At 39.2% G+C, this 6,531-nt stretch overlaps 1 pseudogene; it reads right to left on the bottom strand.

Annotated features, from left to right (window-relative positions):
- Positions 1-1,666: 1,666 nt before the first annotated feature.
- Positions 1,667-3,029, bottom strand: LOC129073311 (tubulin alpha-1A chain-like; annotated as a pseudogene).
- Positions 3,030-6,531: the final 3,502 nt, after the last annotated feature.

Raw genomic sequence — 6,531 nt, forward strand, 5'->3', positions numbered from 1 at the left:
TATACCATGTTCTTAGGTTGGAAGAGTTAACATCATCAAAATGTACACACTACCCAAAGCAGTTTATAGATTTAATGCAATCCCTATTAAGATACCAATGACCTATTTCACAGATGTAGAACAAACATTTCAAAAATTTATATGGAACCATAAACAACCCCGAATAGCTGCAGCAATTTTGATAAAGAAGAACAATGTAGGAGGGATCACAATACTTGACATCAAATCACTGTAGTGGCCACTGTAATCAAACCACTGTACAAGGCCACTGTAATCAAAATAGTCTGGTACTGCCATAAGAACAGATACATAGATCAATGTAACAGAATATAGAGACCAGAAATAAGCCCACATCTCTATGGTCAATTAATATTTGACAAAGGGGGCAGAAGCATAAAAATGGAGTAAAAATAACCTCTTCAACAAATGGTGTTGGGAGAGCTGGACAGCTACATGGTTTTATTATGTTGATGAAAATTTGATATATATTGCATTATTCCTGTCTCTTCCCTCTGCCTAAAATATTCTTTCCTAAGATATGTGGATGGCAAACTTCTATCCTTCTTTCAGTTCTTCGCTCACGTGTCACTTTCTCAATAAAGTATACCCTGATTATCCTATTCTATAGAGCATCCTTTCCAAACCACGATGCATTACCACTTACCCTTTCTCTATCTGTTGCTAAGTTTTTCAGAACACTTATAACCTTCTAACATGCTACATAATTTAATTGATTTTATGTCATTGTTTGTCTCTCCTTCCCTGTTAGAGTGTGAGCTCAATGGGAGCAGAAATCTGTCATTTTTGTTTACTGATGTATATCCAGCATCTGAAATAGCACTTGACACATGATAGACACTCAATAAACATTTGTTAAACAAATCAATGTATCACATGTAGTATAGCTAGTGTTGTGTACTTTTAGCAGGTGTGTGATGTTTACAAGCATAACATTATTTTCCCCTTTATATTGGAGTTCAGAATCTTGACATTATTTCTCCCTTTTCCTTGACAACCATGCACATTCTACACCTGTAACTCCAAGTTCTTTACTTGAAAACAGATGTATATGATTTTAGGTAGTGAATAGAGGACTAAATACAAATTAAATTAAAAAAAATTAACTCTGCTCCAGTGGAGGAAAATACAGCCAAGGTGGGATAAAACCACATCAGGAATGATGGTGAAGCATAGTTGCAGATGTTTGCAGGAGGAAGTAAGGTACTAGCATTCCTATCTTCAACTAAAGATACATTGACAGTTGGGCAGGAAGGTTTCTATGTAATTAGTGACAAGTTAGAGGAAATATGCAAAGCAATTATCCTAGAAGAGTCTTCAAGAAATCTTAATGTAAATATCTTACTGCCATGATTAGCAAAATGAACCTTATTCTGAATGACCTAACAAAATTTTGGTAAAGAAAAGCATGGGAGGATATTTCTTTATTTCTTTTTAATCATTTAAGCCAGGGAATACTTTATACAAACCAGTTAGAGAAATGGACTGGTTGGGTCTGTAACAAAGCATCATGTTTTAAAGCATAGGTCAGTAACTGTATTTGAGTATACACTGCTACATACAAATTAAATGATCAGACCACAACTTTTCAATGTTTAAAACAGAATAAGATTCCCTGTGAAAGCAGCACCATTGTGACATTTTAACTTCAGTACTCCTCTCCTTCTTCCTCACCCTCTCCTTCAACAAAATCTACACCGACCTCCTCATAATCCTTCTCTAGGTTAACCATGTCTTCATGGGCCTCATAAAACTCTCCCTCCTCCATGCCCTCACCCACATACCAGTGGACAAAGGCAGGCTTGGCATATATCAGGTCAAGCTTGTGGTCCAGGCGAGCCCAGGCCTCAGCAATAGCTGTGGTATTGCTCCGCATGCACACATCTCACTGTACTTTGGCCAGGTATACACCAGGCGCCACAGTGGGAGGCTGGCAATTAATGCCAACTTTGAAGTCAGTGGGGTACCAGTCCACAAACTGGATGGTATGCTTGGTCTTGATGGTGGCAATGGCAGCATTGACATCTTTGAGAACCACGTCACCATGGTACAACAGGCAGCAAGCCATGTATTTACTGTGATGGGGGTCACATTTCACCATCTGGTTTGCTGGCTCAAAGCACACATTGGTGATCTCTACTACAGAAAGCTGTTCATGGTAGGCTTTCTCAGCAGAGATGACAGGGGCATATGTGGCCAGAGGGAAGTAGATGCGGGGATAGGGCACCAGGTTGGTCTGGAATTCAGTCAGATCAACATTCAGGGCTCCATCAAACCTGAGGGAAGCAGTGATGGAGGACACAATTTAACCTATCAACCTATTCAGGTTAGTGTAGGTGGGACACTCAATATCAAGGTTTCTACAACAGATGTCATATATGGCCTCATTGTCAACCATGAAGGCACAATCAAAGTGCTCCAGGTTGGTGTGGGTGGTGAAGATGGAGTTGTAGGGCTCCTCTACAGCTGTGGAAACCTGGAGGGCTGGATAAATGAAGAACTCCAGCTTGGACTTCTTGCCATAATTGACGGAGAGGCTCTCCATCAGCAGGGAGGTGAACCCAGAACCAGTCCCCTCACCAAAGCTGTGGAAAACCAAGAAGCCCTGAAGACCTGAGCACTCGTCAGCCAGTTTCCGAATTCGGTCCAGGATGAGGTCAATGATCTCCTTGCCAATGGTGTAATGCCCACAGGCATAGTTATTGGCAGCATCTTCCTTGCCTGTGATCAGCTGCTCATGGTGGAAAAGCTGGCGGTAGGTACCGGTGTGAACTTCATCAATGACTGTGGATTCCAGGTCTACAAACACTGCCCTGGGCACGTGCTTGCCAGCGCCTGTCTCACTGAAGAAGGTATTGAAGGAGTCATCTCCCCCCCCCCACCCCAATGGTCTTGTCACTTGGCATCTGGCCATTGGGATGGATGCCATGTTCCAGGCAGTAGAGGTCCCAGCAGGCATTGCTGATCTGGACACCAGCCTGGCCAACGTGGATGGAGATACACTCACACATGGTTACTGCTTTGCGGCTGCCGAGCGGATGGCGGAGAGGAAGGGGAGAGAGCAGGATATTTCTTATTGCTTCTTGAAATGAAGCACGTAGAAGGAAGTGGTGATTCTGACACTGAAAGGTTAGAATTTGGGTAGTATTTCCACTGGCTTGTGAGGACAACTCAGGAGGTAGCTTAATGTAACAAAAAGAACATGAGCCTTGGGGTCAGTTGAGGCATTTAATTCTGGCTCAGCCACTTACGTTCTTACCTTTAACACAGTCTGAGGAGGAAAAAGGAAGAGTGCCTCTTAGTAACCTAGAGAAACAGAGTTTCATGGCCTATAATAATGAAAGTGGCTTCAGATGATTTCTTGTTTAGGTAGAAAAAAGATGAGGTGTGTGCTGGAGAGTGTAATGAACTCTGTCAAAGCAAACTATTTAGATTCAATCTTTTAGTATCCAGTAATGCTTCAGAGATCATAAACTAGTTCCATTAGTGCTGGATACAGTCAGGTGATGACGTTCAGTGGCATCAGAGAGGAGATGTGAGAGATAGTAAATCTAAGCATGGACGAGGACTCTTAAAAGCTTCTGAGCATTCCCAGTAATACTTCCTCACCAACTGGATGATGCAATTAAATTCACCTGGATTAAAGAATATTAATTCTTTACCGAAAACTAATACTATAGAAGTGTTGACAGAAAAAGTTATATAACTCTTGAATCTCTGTTGCTATCTTTTGCTAAGGTTCCTAGACCTCATTTATAAGCAGTAGAAAAGTCATCTCTGCTTGTGGTTGACATACACAATGAGAGGACCAATCTCAGTCTAAAACACTCAATGATAGAGATTCATAAAGAATCAGGTCTGACTTCCAGACAATCTTCTGTCACCATATTAAAAAATTATCAAATATAAATCAGGATATGCTATTTGACACAGTTATTGTGAGCTACATCTAAGTGTGAGTGAACATATTAGAGATGTAACTTATACATGGAAATGTTGAAACTTGGGGACCATTTGCATCATATATGGCCACAGAAAACAAATGTTTGAAATCCAGAGTCAGTCCTCTACAATAGGAAATAGTAAAGTTATATGGACAGAGCCAGATTTGGGAATCTTGGAGGCCTGGGTTTGACTACCTGAACTGCCACTTACTAGCTGAAACTCTGTACTTTAAGTCCTTCCACCACTGACCTTGACATATTGCTACATACTTTACAGGTCTGTTTTGAGGACTAAATGAATTGATGTTTGCAAAGGGCCTGGCTTATAATCGGTGCTCCCTAAATATTAGTTCATTTATTCATTCAACAAACATTTATTGAATGTGTATGGCAATCATTCTGCTAAATATTGGGAATACAAATACAAATTAGACAGAATACCCATTCTTAAGGATGTCACAACTAAGACAAGAAAATCCAGAAATAAACAATTAAGATACAGTGTAGAAAACTTGACAATATAAAGCTTTGCATAAGTTATTATGAAGGAAAAGAATAAGTGTGAAAGAAGGCTTCCTAAAGTAGGTGATGGACATGAATGGTTAATTGGCAGCTCTTCCAGATGAAGGGGCATAGAAGGGTATTCCATGCAAACAGAAGCAACCTGACCAAAGGCTCAGAGTTGAGAAAGGTGAGAAACAACATAGTATGTGCAAGTAATTATAACCATTTGGCTATTGCCTAAGCATATTTTATGAGGGAAAGAGTTACTGAAAGTGAAAATGGAAACATGGACAGGGAAAGCATTGGAATGCCTTCTTTTTCTCTTCCCTCCCTTTCCTTTTTGGAAAGTCCAGAACATGTAGCTATTGTACTTACAGACAGAAGAGAAAGAACTTATTCCTTTGTAGCCTATTTATATGGTACATATTGTAAATAGAGGGGCCATTTTGAGATCACCTACCTTCATTGTCATTGGTAATCAGAATGCATAAAAGAGAAACAAATTTCTGAAGCTCTTAGTTGGGTTAGAGGTTTTAGTAGCTGTGAAGTTAGGCTCTCATTGCAATAGAGTTTAAGAAATTAAGAGTGTGGACTCTAGATTCAGACCTGGATTTTGAATTTCATTACTGTATTACCTTGGGCTAGTTACTTAAATTCCAAGACTTAGTTTCCCTATCTGCAAATGTTTTAATAAAGTTATTTATGTAAACCACTTAGTGCCAGGCACAGTACAAATCAAATATGTAAATATGCTATTGCTATTATTGTCTGAAGACTATCCACTAAAAATTTTTAAAGATTTTTTTATTTACTTTTAGAGCAAGGGAGAGAAACATCAATGTTACAGAGATACATTGATTGGTTGCCTCTCACATGCCCCCAGCTGGGGACCTGGCTCACAACCCAGGTATGTGCCCTGACTGGGCATTGAACTGGTGATCTTTCAGTTTCCAGGCCAGCACTCAATCCACTGAGCCATACCAGCCAGGGCTATCCACTAAAGTTTTTATAGAAGAGCAATTAGTGTCACAGTTAGCCCCATTTGCCCAATGATTATTTCCAAACACTCCTAACCTCTATTTTTTTTTACTTCATTCCATTTGTATCAGACTGAACTACACCATAGTAGGACCCCAAGCTCTGATATTGTCATACCTGTGGCCATAGCAACAAGGAACATAACTGAATACTTACTTGTCAAAAGGGAAAAGATATTTTTTTCTTCCTTATTCCCTAGGCAAATTCATGTTTGGGGAAGAACAGCCAGGAAACCATTGAAATAAGCTCATGCATTATTACATAGATAATCTTTTTTTCTAAGACCTCAAATTTGCATCAAATATTAAAATGGACAGGTATGACTAATCATCTAATTAAGAGGCAAATTGAAGGATTCATGTTTTTCTATTAACTTACTTTGAGATTTAAATTCAACTTCACAAATGGTATCAAGAAAAAAATTATACTCAAATCTATTTAGTATATTCATGTACAATATATTTAAAGTCAAAACTTAGAAAAGAATGCTTGAAGTGTCCATCAGTAGATGAGTGGATAAAACAGCTATGGTACATTTACACAATTGAATACTACTCAGCCATTAAAAAATAAGGAAATTTTACCCTCTGTGACAGCATGAATGGACCTGGAGGACATTATGCTGAGTAAAATAAGCCAGTCAGAGAAAGACAAATACCATATGATTTCGCTCATATGTGGAATTTAATGATCAAAGTGAACTAACAAACAAAATAGAGACAGACTCATAGATGGAAAGCAGGGTGATGACTATGGAGGGGTTTCGGTGGAGGAATAGAGCAAAAAAAAATAACTCATGGACATGGACAACAGTGTGGTGCTTGCAGGGGGAGAGTGGGCTGAGGTGGAAGAAGGTATAAGGGGGATAAATGGTAATGGAAAAACACAATAAAAATGAACTATTAAGAAAAAAAGAATGCTTAAAACCATGACTTAAGAAGTCATTGATGAAAATGCTAAATATAAAGTTACCATTGTTTGAGCCAGCATCCCAGTCCTAGACATATACAAGACAAATGAAGACATA

Source organism: Pteronotus mesoamericanus, unplaced genomic scaffold (genome assembly GCF_021234165.1).
Source record: "Pteronotus mesoamericanus isolate MK-2021 breed Mesoamerican mustached bat unplaced genomic scaffold, CSHL_Meso_final contig_40, whole genome shotgun sequence".
In the NCBI taxonomy this organism is placed as follows: Eukaryota; Metazoa; Chordata; class Mammalia; order Chiroptera; family Mormoopidae; genus Pteronotus; species Pteronotus mesoamericanus.